We start from the raw sequence: 16,352 nt of genomic DNA on the forward strand, positions 1-16,352 counted from the left end.
TTTGTGGTGTACCCTATGTCCGCAGTATTGTTGCCCCTTGTAATGAATGGTATACATTGTAGGTGTGCTCTTCTCCTCTATCCTGTATTCTACTAATCCGCAGTGACCTGACCCGTGTTTTACAGTGTTTGACCCCTTTCCTTTTCTTGGTGTATGCGATATTTTCCAAACCTTGGTGTTCTTTTTCCTGTTTGACTAACATGTTGAGAACTCACTAAATATCTGTACGGTGTTTTATCTTCACATTAATCCTCGCAATTTTACTGTCAACTTTTATCATGTGCCAAATAATTTTGCACTGTAACTATATATTTTGTGGTGTAGCTGTTACAATGTTTACTGAAATAAAGATTCACTACACTTTACTTACAGCTTTTGTCGTGTGTTTTATTATTGATGCGCAGGTTACATGGAACATTAGTTTTCTGCAAAGAGAGAAAAAAACCGAGCTCCACGAAAATCCACAAACTCTTTTTTATTAGAGTGAATAGAAAACACTCCAGTCGGTGAATTAAAATGCCAAGGTAGTAGATAAAATAACAAGTTTTCAGATAGTGAAATCTTTAATCATGTTGGTAATATATCTGAAGCATAAACTGGCAGCAGGAGCTGTCATACATTTTAATCATCAACATAGGAAACTGCCTTTGGTCTTCTAAAGTGTGCAGTCACATAGCGTAACTGCGGGCATTCTTCCCCAAGGCTGGACAACCTCTTTAGCTTTCATTGTGTGCTCTCCATGAGATGTTCGTTGAACACAATTATGGAATGAGAACACTGAGATGTAATGTCACCAGAGCCAGATTGTATGGTGGTGAACGTGCTTCAGGACCACTCCATACCAACTCCTCATTGTGGTCACGTTGGCAATGATGAACGTGCGATTGGGGATCCAAGTATGAGATGTGGTGGTCGCAATGGTGGAGCCCTCAGAGATGCTTAATGTTACAAATCTTTCCTTGTTATCACCTTATTCATTAATTTTGAATAGACATAAGTTGGAAAACTTGTAGATTCCTATTTTCCATAACGTCTTCCTAAAATGAGTTGTAGGCACTTGTTGCTATATATAAAATGTGAAATGGCATCTTTCAGCCACTTAATGTTAAGTGGAAGACACACACTATCTTAAGGGAGTCTCCTCTTCACAGGGAAATTCTCATTCCTTATATTGTTGTTGTTATTATTATTATTATCATCTGGTCATTAAATAAATTCCTGAAGTCGCCTCCACCTTTCTAGTTATGTCAGGAATGTTGTGAGTTGTTTCACGTTTGTCGTGATGTTCAGCCAATTGCTTAATATGTGTGCCTCACCTGTAGGAGAAACCCTAGTGTGGCCCTGCTGTGCCAAGCTGTGAGTAATGAGATGCTGCACAGTCACACGTTGTGGGAAACAAGATTTGTAATGTGCCACCCGGAGCCCCAGGGAAAATCTTTTATGCAAGGTTTTCAGGTTATTTATCGTGCTGGAAAATGCAGTATTCAGTTGAGTAGCCTGTATAGCATGACCATATTCCGCAGGTCTTCAGCACTCACGTCGGACCCTTTCAAAGGAAGCTTTAGAAAACGTTATCAAATCCCACCAAGGAGAACATATGCAAGGAGTTTGTATGTTCTCCCCGTATTTGCATGGGTTTCCTTCGGGTTCTCCGGTTTCCTCCCATATTCCAAAGACCTACTGATAGGGAATTTAAATTGTGAGCCCAATGGGCACAGTGAAGATAATATCTGTAAGGTGCTGCTTAATATGATGGCGCTACATGATTGAATGAAATAGCAGAACCGTTGTGGATGGGTTCACACACAGCACTCATGGTGTGCTTTCTACTGCCATTTTCTAAAACCATAACACTTTTGACATGATTTCGTAAAATTGCAAAGAACATGCCGTTGCTGTGCAGCACTGGTACAAAATCTGACCACGGGCAACATTCTTTGTACGTTTGCATGGGTTTTCATCCATATTCCAAAAAATGTACTAAAAGGGAATTTAGATTGGACCCCAATGGAGACCATCCATGGCTTATGACATGGTGTGTGCAGCGCTGCAGAATGTCAGCGCTGTGTAATCAAGCATAATAAACATATTACAACCAAATGTCTAATACATATAGAAGACTAGTGGGCTCCTATCTGAGGCTTTAAAGGGAATCTGTCACCCATTTTTTGAGATATCATGTAAAGATATCATTGAATTGTGTGTTACATAAGGATTCTAGTCATACTTTTGATCCCCCCTGTCCCCGCACCTTTGATGGTATGCATATGAAGACTTCCGGGTCATAGACGCAGGGAAAAATACTGGTGCATGCGCAGTAGCGATAATATGCTTTGCCCACAGTTGGGTAAAGCATACTGCACAAGCGCGAACGGCCTTATCAATGCGCAGGCGTAAATAAACAGCGGCATCTGTGATATTCACAGAAGAAATTACGTCCAGCAAGCCAAGGTTGGGGGGGAATAAGCCACGCCCATCGGACCTGACCGCGGCGATTTCCATAAATCGGAAGAGTGATAAAAAAGGTATTTATGCATCACAGGTGCGGGGACGGGGGATCAAAAGTACTACTAGAATACTTAGGTAACACACGATTCAATGATATCTTTACATGATATCTCAAAAAATGGGTGACAGATTCCCTTTAAAGCTGCTGTCAAAGATACAACTCCCACAATTGTTAACACTTAGTGGGAGTTAATGGGGTGGGCCAAAGCATTTTTCTCCTAACTCCCTATCTATTTAGTGCCATAATCTAAGCTATTTTCTAATATGCTGCTTGTATTTTTCCCATTTCCTGTCTGATGATGATTATTTTCAGAATCCCAGTGCATGCTAGGATACTCGCAAATCATCAGGCAGGGCAGAAGCTGTTGTCACAGTCCCTGTCCCCTCCCTGACATGAATTGTCATCAGTGATCATTTCTGGGGCTGTGCTTATCCCTGCACTGTCTCCCCCAGCTCCCTGCGCAATCAGCGCACCGCCCAGTCTGCTTAGCTGATTAGTATTAACCTGGCTGCAGAGTGATGTCACTATGCCCGGTGTGCAGGACGACTGGGGCTGTGCTCACAGGTGATGTCACTGGTCTCTGTCAGGCACAGTGACACCACTCTCCTGCCAGCTTATTACAATTCATCTTAGCAGAGTGGTGTCACTATGCCCGGTGTGCAGGAGGATTAGCGCCGCTCCCACAGGTAACGTCACTGGTCTCTGTCAGGCACAGTGACACCACTCTCCTGCCAGCTTATTACAATTCATCTTAGCAGAGAGGTGTCACTATGCCCGGTGTGCAGGACGACTGGGGCTGTGCTCACAGGTGATGTCACTGGTCTCTGTCAGCCACAGTGACACCGCTCTCCTGCCAGCTTATTACAATTCATCTTAGCAGAGAGGTGTCACTATGCCCGGTGTGCAGGACGACTGGGGCTGTGCTCACAGGTGATGTCACTGGTCTCTGTCAGCCACAGTGACACCGCTCTCCTGCCAGCTTATTACAATTCATCTTAGCAGAGTGGTGTCACTATGCCCGGTGTGCAGGAGGATTAGCGCCGCTCCCACAGGTAACGTCACTGGTCTCTGTCGGCCACAGTGACACCGCTCTCCTGCCAGCTTATTACAATTCATCTTAGCAGAGAGGTGTCACTATGCCCGGTGTGCAGGACGACTGGGGCTGTGCTCACAGGTGATGTCACTGGTCTCTGTCAGCCACAGTGACACCGCTCTCCTGCCAGCTTATTACAATTCATCTTAGCAGAGAGGTGTCACTATGCCCGGTGTGCAGGACGACTGGGGCTGTGCTCACAGGTGATGTCACTGGTCTCTGTCAGCCACAGTGACACCGCTCTCCTGCCAGCTTATTACAATTCATCTTAGCAGAGTGGTGTCACTATGCCCGGTGTGCAGGAGGATTAGCGCCGCTCCCACAGGTAACGTCACTGGTCTCTGTCGGCCACAGTGACACCGCTCTCCTGCCAGCTTATTACAATTCATCTTAGCAGAGAGGTGTCACTATGCCCGGTGTGCAGGACGACTGGGGCTGTGCTCACAGGTGATGTCACTGGTCTCTGTCAGCCACAGTGACACCGCTCTCCTGCCAGCTTATTACAATTCATCTTAGCAGAGAGGTGTCACTATGCCCGGTGTGCAGGACGACTGGGGCTGTGCTCACAGGTGATGTCACTGGTCTCTGTCAGCCACAGTGACACCGCTCTCCTGCCAGCTTATTACAATTCATCTTAGCAGAGTGGTGTCACTATGCCCGGTGTGCAGGAGGATTAGCGCCGCTCCCACAGGTAACGTCACTGGTCTCTGTCGGCCACAGTGACACCGCTCTCCTGCCAGCTTATTACAATTAATCTTAGCAGAGTGGTGTCACTATGCCCGGTGTGCAGGAGGATGCAGGTAACGTCACTGGTCTCTGTCAGCCACAGTGACACCGCTCTCCTGCCAGCTTATTACAATTCATCTTAGAGAGGTGTCACTATGTCCAGTGTGCAGGAGGACTGGGGCTGTGCTCACAGGTGACGTCACTAGTCTGTCGGGCATAGTGACACCGCTCTGCTGCCATCTTATTACCAGTCATATAAGCAGAGTGATGTCCCTATACCCGGTGTGCAGGAGGATTAGCGCCGCTCCCGCAGGTGACGTCACTGGTCTCTGTCGAGCATAGTGAGACCACGCTGCTGCTAACTTATTACAATTCATCTAAGTAGATTGGTGTCACATTCCCGGTGTGCAGGAGGATTGGTGACGTCACTGGTTTCTGTTGGGCACAGTGACAACACTGCTGCCGGCTTATTACAATTCATCTTAGAGTGGTGTCACTATGCCCGGTGTGCAGGAGGACTAGCGCTGCCCCCCCGCAGGTGACGTCACTGGTCTCTGTCGGGCATAGTGGCACCACTCTGCTGCTTATTACAATTCATCTAAGTAGAGTGGTGTCACTATGCCCGGTGTGCAGGAGGATTGGTGATGTCACTGGTCTCTGTCAGGCACAGTGACACCGCTCAGCACACAGGGGAGACACTGCTTGAGGAGGACACAGCAGGGACCAGCCCGTGACATGAACGTCACGGATGACACTGTGTTTCAGGGAGGAGCAGGGGCTGCGACAGTGACAGTGCCCCCTGATCATCCTTCATGTCAGTATCCCAGCATGGACTGGTGATACATGAATCGTCATCAGACAGGAAATGGGGAAAAAAATATACAATAGTAGTTAGGGAATGGTAGGAAAATATATTAGTAAACAAATATACAGTCATATGTTAAAGTTTGGGCACCCCTATTAATGTTAACCTTTTTTCTTTATAACAATTTTGGTTTTTGCAACGGCTATTTCAGTTTCATATATCTAATAACTGATGGACTCAGTTATATTTCTGGATTCAAATGAGGTTTATTGTGCTAACAGAAAATGTGCAATCTGCATTTAAACAAAATTTGACCGGTGAAACTGAAACAGCTGTTGCAAAAACCAAAATTGTTATAAAGAAAAAAGGTTAACATTAATAGGGGTGCCCAAACTTTAACATATGACTGTATTAGAAAATAGCTTAGAATATCGACTAAATAGGGAGTTAGGAGAAAAATGCTTTGCCTTCGGACCACCCCCTTAATAAAGATGAAAAGCCCAGGTTAGACACCACAGTGGAATACTAGTAAGTAATGCTTTGTGATCGATTTTTATTTTTTCCTAACTTTATAATGGGATGCCTGCTGGGCATGAAACATTATTTTTGCTAATGCCAGGGTTGGTTAACATTTTGTTTTGTAGCAAGTCAATTAATCCCTTAATGAACGCCGACATGCATTAAAACAGTAGTCAATAAGGGGCTTTATTATCTGCATCGCATTTTAAAATGGCAGTGAAAATAGTAAATAGTGCCCCTTTCTACAGGCAAAAATCCCACAAGTGATTGCCGTATATGACAGGACACCCCCGGTATTTGAACTGTTCAGGCCAATTAACCCTTTAAATGCCGCTGTCAAACCCGACAGGCATCTAAGTGGTTAAAAGATTCTCTTTAACACCATTTGCCACCCCATGATCGTAATCACGGGTATGATAGTTGGCATCATAACCCGGGGTCATCTGATCAACCCATGGTACAGTGGCCTGTTAGACCCAGCCATTATCAAAGTCTAACAGGCAGAGTCAGCTAGAAACTGACAGGTCTCATGCACTGCAGTACACGAGTACTGCAGTGTATGAGACCAACCATCAACGTAAAAAATATTCATGTCCCACAGTGAGAGGACTATATGTTTAAAGTAAATAAAAAGTTAAATAAAATGTGTAAAAAAAAAAAATCACATAAACCCGCTTTGCCACTAAGAGCCTTTGTATCAAAACAAAAATAGTACACATACGGTAATTGTCATTGCCGCGTCTGGAATGACCCGATCTACAAAACTGTCATGTTATTTATTCCGAACAAGCAAAAAATAAATAAAAAAAACTTCAAAAATGTTGCTTTTTCATCATACTGACACACAATACATTGAATAAAAAGCGATCAAAAAATCATATGTGAAAATGCCAAATCATCCCACAAAAGACAAGTTCCAATAAGACTCATTTGGCAAAAAAAAAATAGTTATACCTCCTCAGAATATTATGAAATATTGTTTAGTATGTAAAGTGGCAAAGCATAAGAAAAACTATATAAACCTGGTATCTATGAGGCAGTGAGGAAAGTCATTTGCGAGGACTGTTCTGTATCCCCTAGGATGCGCATAGAGGTATATTGAACCTGCTGGAATGCAATGTAATCACAGCTACACCTGTGGTTACAAGGCAAAATAAAAGAGAGTATGGATTTGGTCAAACTACTTGACCAACCCAGAATTTTAGGAAAACCGGACATTGGCTTTCATTTTTCAGATGATTTGCAGATATGGTAGTGGGGCAAATATCTCCCTTCACTACGGGTTTTGGGAGTAGCCCATGCCACGATTCACATTTAAGCTTTGTGTTGAGCTTCGGTTGTCAGTGTTTTGTTTGCAAGCTGCAGAGCAGGAGGCTCTGTGCAATAAAGGCCTGTGTGAGGTTAAGACAGACAAGAAAAACAAATCATCTGACGCACCCAAGAGAGATTCGGTGGTGCAGTCGCCCATGGCTATGGCTTTTGATACCGACTGTTTGGATGATCTGGCTGCGATCCGGAGGACAACGTTTACCTTACTTTGTGAGTATTTGGAAATAAAGATGTTTTATGTTGAACTCTCTTGGGTCACTGCCTCTCTATCGCACTTTGTGAACATCGCAACATTGCAAATCGTACTGGCCCAAAGAATAAATCGGTCTTATCACTTTCACTGCATGGTGAACTGTGCAAAAAATAAAAAAAACAACTGAATTGCTCATTCATGTTTCATTCTGCGTCTGAAAATTCAGAGAAGAAAGCGATCAAAAAATGTTATGTACCTGTGAAGAAACCAGATTATGGTATATCTTAATTACCCAGACTATTTTTAGCAAACCAAAAAGAATATACTGTTATCGATACTTTTGCTTGTGTAAGTCTTTAATAGTGACTTGTAAACTGATATTCCATATAACAGAGTGTGCACTTATCTTTGATGACTAGTGATGTTTTCTTGTATGCTAATTGTGCATTTCAATGTATGTTGCTGGAGAAAATGGCGCAATAGGGTCGTATCCGAGAAACAAATGATTGAAATGATAGTATTGTTGTGACGGGTTCTGCTAGGTCCATTTCTAGAGTGGACCCTCTGGGTCATGGCACCCACTCACCTAGGGCGAGCTGACCTTGTGAGGACCACCCCCTATACAGGGACTGTCAGTCAAGACCAAGGGGGTGAGCCACCACGACTGCTGAAACCAGACGGCTCAAGGAAGACACAAGTGTGAGTGGCAACAGGGAATGTGCAGGGTACAAGACATGGAAAAGCGTGATCTCAGGGTTTCTCCAGTAAAGCGTGGTCTTAGAGTTTCACCAGGTACAAGACATAGTTACGAGGACACGGTGATACATAGCAAGGCGTGTGCGAGAGCATGCCAAGGTCCAAGGCATGGTACGTGCTAGGAGCACGCCAGGGACCAAGGCATGGTGCTGGCTAGAAGACACGCTAGGGTCCAAGGCATGGTGCGTGCTAGGAGGCATGTCAGGGTCCAAGGTTCAAGGCGAGATGCGTGCTTAGGAGACACGCCAGGGTCCAAGGCGAGATGTGTGCTTAGGAGACACGCCAGGATCCAAGGTTCAAGGCAGGGTGCGTGCTTAGGGAACACGCCAAGGTTTAAGGCAAGATGAGTGCTTAGGAGACACGCCAGGGTTCAGTCAAAGGCCTGAGTAGTAAGCAGAGTTCTGGCTAGGACCTGCACGTGCTTAAAGAGCACGAGAAGGCACGTCAAGGAGCAGGCAAGGACATGCCAAGAGGCATGACGTGCACAGTGTAGGGACAGCGTGAGTGCAAGGAAGCACAGAGAGCACGGCTGGGGCTGAGGCACAAACAGGCGGACACCGCTAGGTCACTGGCTGGCGGGCACGCCTGAGGCCCTAACAGGCGAGCAAGGCAAGACCATGCGTGTGCGTAGGGCACGCGGAGAAACAAGGCTAGGCAAGGTACAGACGAGTACAGAACAGGGAGCGGAACGTAGGCTGAAGAACAGAGCTGGGTAAAGAGAAACGGAGCGTATGCTAGAGCCCAGAGCCGGGTACAGGAAGAGGACTGCTAGGTCAGGTCCTCCAGGACCATAGAGAGGATTTCCAGGTTTGGTCCTCCAGGACCATAGAGAGGAACGATAAGTCTGGTCTTCCAGGACCATAGAAAGGATTACTGGATCAAGCCCTCCAGAACCATAGAGAGGAACCGTTGCAGGCAGCATGGAGATGAGCATGCGCACGTGTGCTGGGCACAGCCGTCAGCCGAAGGATCCAGCACAGGAAATGCGCATGCACACCAGCAACGGAGAGCAGCCGTAAGGTGAGATGCGCATGCTCACTAGAGGGGGCTCCCGGATCAGCCGCGAGGACCCTGCTCCGGGGATCATGCAGCGCAAGCGGCATGACTGGCATGACAGCGGGAATCATGCGGCGCAAGCGGCATGACAGGCATGACAGTGGGAATCATGTGGTGCAAGCGGCATGATAGGCATGACAATTGTACTCACCAGATTGAGCCACAAAACAGGCTTGTAGAGATATCCACTGCAGCAGATCCACCGGTCCACTCGTGACCAACCAAAGATAAAAAATGGGTAGATTGTGGATTTAATCTGCGCTGCTGAATGATTTAAAGTCCAAAACATGTAGCCATTCAATTGTGGATTTATTCAATATGTTTCAAACTACACAACTTCATCAGGAATACCACAATGTACATGTGCAGACGTTACAGGACTTTAAATAGATGTCTGGGTCTCTCTGACCGTTCCTGGCGCCTGTGCACTGCAGTACTTTACACTGCCCTTAACACTGCAGATGCGTACGCCAGCACAGAAGTGCGATGCCATGAAGCAAGCAGGAGGGTGGCATCGCAAGAAGATGGGAGGCGCTGGACCTGTGACACCCAGCGGACTGGACCGCCCCCCCGGTGAGTATAATAAAACTTATTTCTCTTCTCTTGCAGGTCAGATTGGGGGCTTATGTACAGCATTATAGAATTCTGTGGATAAGGCAGTGGCCGCAGCTTATAGCGGCCAAAACAGGTGACAGGTTCGCTTTAATTTAGCATTAGCACCCATGAATGATATGGACTGCACACATAATCTGGAGCAATATGTTTACTAAGAAGATTTGTTGTTCCCTCAGAACAGATGCCCTTACTAATTGATTTAGCGTTTTATAAGGATGAATGAAATCCTCAATTTCGGGATTAGAAATAATTCCAAATCCCTCATAAAAACTGTTAGAAGCGGGAATGCCAAACAGCGTAGATGGCAAAAATGAATGTTTCTGGGGTTATCTGCAATGTGATCACTAGGAATAGCTGGCATTGTAAGTTATAGATAGAGGTGACACATGGCCTCCTCAGAAGATGAGTATTAAAAATCAGTCCTTTAGACACACAAATGTAGACTTTTCTTCTTCTTCGAAATCCAGCTGTGTATAATTGCTGCTGTACTTGTAGACCAGAGTTGCTATCCTTGCTGTGTAAGTGACTGAGCAGATTGACCAGCTCTTATATCAGAGTTTCAGCAAACAGATATAGACTCACTCAGAATCCAGAGATGACTAACTTATTTATGACATTTCCTTTATTATATAATTCCCATCAGAACAAATGACTCAAGAATATATTGGGCTATACACTGTGTTCTGCTGTTTTCTTGTCAGATTACTAGTGATGGCATAGGCTAAGAAGGCATTACACTTTATATCCTGTATATATTTTCATTAATTATAGTGGGGAGCACAATTTTTGTTAAGTTAGATCTGACACTTGTTTTTGACTAACTTTTGGCTTCAGAATCCAAAAGTGATCCCAGTTTTTCCTTGATCATAACAACTTTTTAAGCTACATGATACCCCCCCTTTGTCTCTAAAACCTTACAAAATGTACATACAATGGAAAGTAACCTGAATGTAATGTTTATTTAAAGCTGTTTTGTTCCTACAAAAGATATATCGTTACAATTTGTGAATCAAATTGTGTGCAAGTAGTAAAGTTAGGCTACTTTCACACTTCAGTTTTTTAGCATCAGGCGCGATGCGGCGAAATATGTAAAAACCGGATCCGGCGCCGGTTTCCCCCGAATCCGTTTTTTACCCATATACTTTCATTGTCGCCGCATTGCGCCGAATGGTCATGCGTCGCATCCAGCTTTTGCTGGAAACGGCAAAAATTGTCTGTCCGGCGGCTGCAAAAAAACGTTCCATGCAACTTTTTTTTACAGTGCCGGACCACTTTTTTGAACAGCGCATGCCCGGAGAATGTGAATTTTAACCCTGGAAGTGGCAACGAGGAAAAAAAAATCTCACCCTCTCGTAGCAGTTAAGGTAAAAATGTACACTTATAGCTTTTCCTGGAGTGTTCAATCTCGCCTGATGCTCCAACAATAATCAGCCATCAATCCCATCTACCCGGATACTGAACCCTCCATGTCCTTCAAATCTTGGTGGAATCATTCACTTTGCTCATCAATGACTCCACCAAGGTTTTCAGGGAAGTTAGCAAGATGGCTATGCAGAAAATGCACCTTGATGCTCATGTTGCAACCAACCATTGTGTAGCTCTCCAAGAGTTTCTGGACAATGGCAGTGTAATTCTTTGTTCATGTATTTCCAAGAAAGTCCTTGACAAGGTCTTTGAATAATAATAAAGCATTTTTTTGCAGATGATATTATCCCGATGAAATGCTTATCTTTGAGGATCTTCCGAATCTGTGGACCATCATACAAACCGACCTTTATTTATTCAAATGACTTTCTAGGAAATGCCAAAATGGGAATATAATGTTCTTTCTGTCATCAAGTGGCTCATGTAGAATGTTTGGATCACCAGGTTTGAGGTCAGCTCTTGTGGGTCAATTCCTTTCCACCCAATGCTTCTCACGAGCTCTGCTGTCCCACACACAAAGAAAACAAGGATATTTGGTGTATCAGTGTTGCTGACCAAGAAGTAAGCATACCATTTTACCCTTAACACAGATGATCAAATTCTGTTTCTGATATTGAAACAACTCAATTACCTTTAGGCTATGTGCCCACGTATGCAGAAAATTTCTGCTTCAAAACCGGACTCGTTCCCAGAAAACGCGCGTTTTATTTCCACGCAAAAACCACACGTTTTTGATGCGTTTTTTTCTGCGCGTCTTCTGACTCATAGAAAATAGCTAAAAACGCGGACTTTTCCTCAATATTAATGAGCATGCTGCGTTTTTTTCGCCGAAAAAAACGCATCAATGTGCACAAAAAGTGCGAAATTCATTTAAAATGAATGGGATGCTTCTTGTATGCGTTTTTGAAGCGTTTTGACTGGGACAAACGCTTCAAAAATGAAAAAAAAAACGCTTACGTGGGCACACAGCCTTAATGTCTCCGTATCCTTCACAAAGTGACTGCACCAAAATAAACTGCCATTGTAGAGAAGGACACACTTTAAGCTCCGCTTTGAGCTATCAATGAACAGTCGCCATTCATTTGGGTTATAGATTGGAATTCCCAATTCAACCTTGTATGATATGGCAATACACCAAGCCACTCTGACCTCTAAAGTACTGCAGAAATGCACTTTTTCTGGATTAAAAGTAGGATACGTTTCAAGCAAGTTTGTCTCATGGAGTCTTGATGCTAGGCGTTCTTAAGCCTTTTTTGATAGTCCCAAATCTCGTGCCAAATCATTCAACTCCTGCTGGTCAAATCCCTTATGAACTGAGATATCTTCAATTTCAAAATCTTTGTCATTTCAGTCACTTTGATAAATTCTGTTAACCTCTTACATGTTCTGGAAGTCTGTGTATTTCACAATATAGAGTGGCACACAACCTTTCGACAAACCATCCCACGTGTAACTGAGTAGCCTAGACAAATAGCCTGATGCTGCTCGCCAAGGTCTCCTCCACTTCTTCCCACTCTAAGGCCGGTTTCGCACAACCTGATATTTACGGTACCAGAGATTTCAGTATTCATGTATGTGATACTTGCTGCACATGTGTGGCAACAGTACCACACGTACCGATGCCAGGGAAGCAGCAGTACAGTTAGCGCTGTTCCCTGGCGCCAGGTGCTGATGACAGCTCTCATCATTCTTCCCTGCTCTGCTGGTGAACTTGGCTAGATTGATGAGTTATATTCAACTGATAGCAGCGACAGTAGGCAGCTATTACTCCCATCAGCCTACACCTGCTGCCGCTAATAACAGTGAGAGCAAGCGGCAGCTGATGGAAGTATTTATCACCTGCACTATAAATAAAAACCGTTGTGGGTTCCCCTGTATTTTTGATAGTCAGCGAGGCAAAACTCACAACTAGGGGCTGCAACCGTCAGCTGTCAGCATTAGCAAGACTGGTTATCAAGAATAGAGGGGTCCCCACGCTGTGTTTTGTAAATTTAAATAATTTATAAAAATGGCTTGGGGTCCCCCACATTTTTTACAACTAGCCTTGCTAAAGCAGACAGCAGGGGGATGGTATTCTCATGCTGGTAAGGGGCCATGGATATCAGCCTAAAAATAGCAGCCCGCAACCGTCCAGAAAAAGCACATCTACACATCTATTAGATGCGCCAATTCTGGCACTTTGCACAGCTCTTCCCACTTGCCCTGTAGTGGTGGCAAGAGGGGTAATATTTGTGGGGTTGCTGTTACCTTTGTATTGTCTGGTGGCATGAAGCCCATAGATTAGTAATGGAGAGGCATCTATAAGACACCTATCCATTACTAATCCTATAGTTATATGGTAAATAAAGACACAGCCAGAATGAAGTCTTTTATTTTCAATCAAAGCAAAACACAGTTTTCCATTTTTATTTAAAAAATAAACATTGGTGAGTATAACGCCTATTCCATTGAAGCCAATGTCTCCTGTACTAATAAAAAAACACAAACAATATCCCTCACCTGACCAATCTTCTGTCCCACACTGTAATCCACATCTGGGGATTAATAGTTTTTAACCTGGACGGTGCCAAGATGCAACCGTCCAGAGAACCACTGGTGAATGGGCTGCTCATGGTGCTGAGGTCACCACAGTTCAGTTCAGCTGGGAACTCAGCCTCAGTGACTGGCAGTAACCTTAACCCCTTAACGTCCAATAACGGACACAGTCCGTCATTGGACGTCGCCCCACCTATGATGAGAGCTTCGACGGTGAACCCGCATCAAAGCCGGGACATATCAGCTGTTTTGAACACCTGACATGTGCCCGCAATAGGCGTAGGTGGAATCGCGATCCACCTGCGCCTATTAACAAGTTAAACGCCGCTGTCAAACTAACAGCGGCATTTAACCAGCGCTTCCGGCCGTGCAGCCTGAAATACGCGCATCGCTGACCCCGTCACGTGATCGGGGGGTCAGCGATACGTTGGCATAACAACGAGAGGTCTCCTGGAGACCTCTATGGTTTTTGATGCCTGATTGCTATGAGCGTCACCCAGTGGTCGCCGCTCATAGCAATGCTGTATTTCTGCTACATATAGGCTATCTGAGCATTGCCTACAGTTGTGGCCAAAAGTATTGACACCCCTGCAATTTTTGTCAGATAATACTCAGTTTCTTCCTGAAAATGATTGCAAACACAAATTCTTTGGTATTATCTTCATTTTATTTGTCTTAAATGAAAAAACACAAAAAGAATTGTCCTAAAGCCAAATTGGATATAATTCTACACCAAGCATAAAAAAGAGGGTGGACAAAAGTATTGACACTGTTCGAAAAATCATGTGATGCTTCTCTAATTTGTGTAATTAACAGCACCTGTAACTTACCTGTGGCACCTAACAGGTGTTGGCAATAACTAAATCACACTTGCAGCCAGTTGACATGGATTAAAGTTGACTCAACCTCTGTCCTGTGTCCTTGTGTGTACCACATTGAGCATGGAGAAAAGAAAGAAGACAAAAGAACTGTCTGAGGACTTGAGGAAGCATGAGCAATCTCAAGGCTACAAGTCCATCTCCAAAGACCTGAATGTTCCTGTGTCTACCGTGCGCAGTGTCATCAAGAATATTAAAGCCCATGGCACTGTGGCTAACCTCCCTAGATGTGGACGGAAAAGAAAAATTGACAAGAGATTTCAATGCAAGATTGTGCGGATGTTGGATAAAGAACCTCGACTAACATCCAAACAAGTTCAAGCTGCCCTGCAGTCCAAGGGTACAACAGTGTCAACCCGTACTATCCGTCGGCGTCTGAATGAAAAGGGACTGTATAGTAGGAGACCCAGGAAGACCCCACTTCTTACCCCGAGACATAAAAAAGCCAGGCTGGAGTTTGCCAAAACTTACCTGAAAAAGCCTAAACCGTTTTGGAAGAATGTTCTCTGGTCAGATGAGACAAAAGTAGAGCTTTTTGGGCAAAGGCATCAACATAGAGTTTACAGGAGAAAAAAAGAGGCATTCAAAGAAAAAAACACTGTCCCTACAGTCAAACATGGTGGAGGTTCCCTGATGTTTTGTGGTTGCTTTGCTGCCTCTGGCACTGGACTGCTTGACCGTGTGCATGGCATTATGAAGTCTGAAGACTACCAACAAATTTTGCAGCATAATGTAGGGCCCAGTGTGAGAAAGCTGGGTCTCCCTCAGAGGTCATGGGTCTTCCAGCAGGACAATGACCCAAAACACACTTCAAAAAGCACTAGAAAATGGTTTGAGAGAAAGCACTGGAGACTTCTAAGGTGGCCAGCAATGAGTCCAGACATGAATCCCATAGAACACCTGTGGAGAGATCTAAAAATGGCAGTTTGGAGAAGGCACCTTTCTAATATCAGGGACCTGGAGCAGTTTGCCAAAGAAGAATGGTCTAAAATTCCAGCAGAGCATTGTAAGAAACTCATTGATGGTTACCGGAAGCGGTTGGTCGCAGTTATTTTGACTAAAGGTTGTGCAACCAAGTATTAGGCTGAGGGTGCCAATACTTTTGTCTGGCCCATTTTTGGAGTTTTGTGTTAAATAATCAATGTTTTGCTTTTTGCTTCATTCTCTTTTGTGTTTTTTTTAATTTAAGACAAATTAAATGAAGATAATAATACCAAAGAATTTGTGTTTGCAATCATTTTGAGGAAGAAACTGAGTATTATCTGACAAAATTGCAGGGGTGTCAATACTTTTGGCCACAACTGTATATGTAGCAGAGCTGATCAGGCTATGGCAACTTCTAGCCTTTCATGTAGGCTATTGAAGCGTGCCAAAAGTAAAAAAAAAAAAAAAAAAATGTTTTTAAAAATCCGAAAAAAAAGATATATAAAAGTTCAAATCACCCCCCTTTTTCCCCATTCAAGATAAAGCAATAAAAAAAAAATCAAACATATTAGGTATCGCTGCTTTCAGAATCACCCGATCTATCAATAAAAAAAGGATTAACTCGATCGCTAAATGACATAGCGAGAAAAAAAATCAAAACGCCAGAATTACGTTTTTTTGGTCACTGTGACATTGCATTAAAATGCAATAACGGGCGATCAAAAGAATGTATCTGCACAAAAATGGTATCACTAAAAACGTCAGCTTGGCCTGCAAAAATAAGCCCTCAACCAACCTAAGATCACGAAAAATGGAGACTCTATAGGTCTCGGAAGATGACGCATTTTTTTTTTTTTTTTTTTTTTAAACAAGGTTTGGAATTTTTTTTTCACCACTTAGACAAGAAAAGAACCTAAACATGTTTGGTGTCTATGAACTCGTAATGACCTAGAGACTCATAATGGAAGGTCTCTATAAGCATTTAATGA

At 43.9% G+C, this 16,352-nt stretch overlaps 1 protein-coding gene across 6 annotated transcripts in view; it reads left to right on the forward strand.

The window, feature by feature from the left end:
- The window catches only part of GNG7 (G protein subunit gamma 7), a 269,067-nt gene extending 268,702 nt beyond the window's left edge, over nucleotides 1-365 (forward strand). For all 6 annotated transcript variants that reach the window (XM_073546854.1, XM_073546821.1, XM_073546848.1 and 3 more), the window contains one exon: nucleotides 1-365. This exon is cut by the window's left edge and continues 1,606 nt beyond it. The gene's annotated coding sequence lies outside the window, so the exon portion shown is untranslated.
- Nucleotides 366-16,352: the final 15,987 nt, after the last annotated feature.

Source organism: Dendrobates tinctorius, unplaced genomic scaffold (assembly GCF_039654945.1).
Source record: "Dendrobates tinctorius isolate UK_male_01 unplaced genomic scaffold, ASM3965494v1 ptg000011l, whole genome shotgun sequence".
Lineage (NCBI taxonomy): Eukaryota > Metazoa > Chordata > Amphibia > Anura > Dendrobatidae > Dendrobates > Dendrobates tinctorius.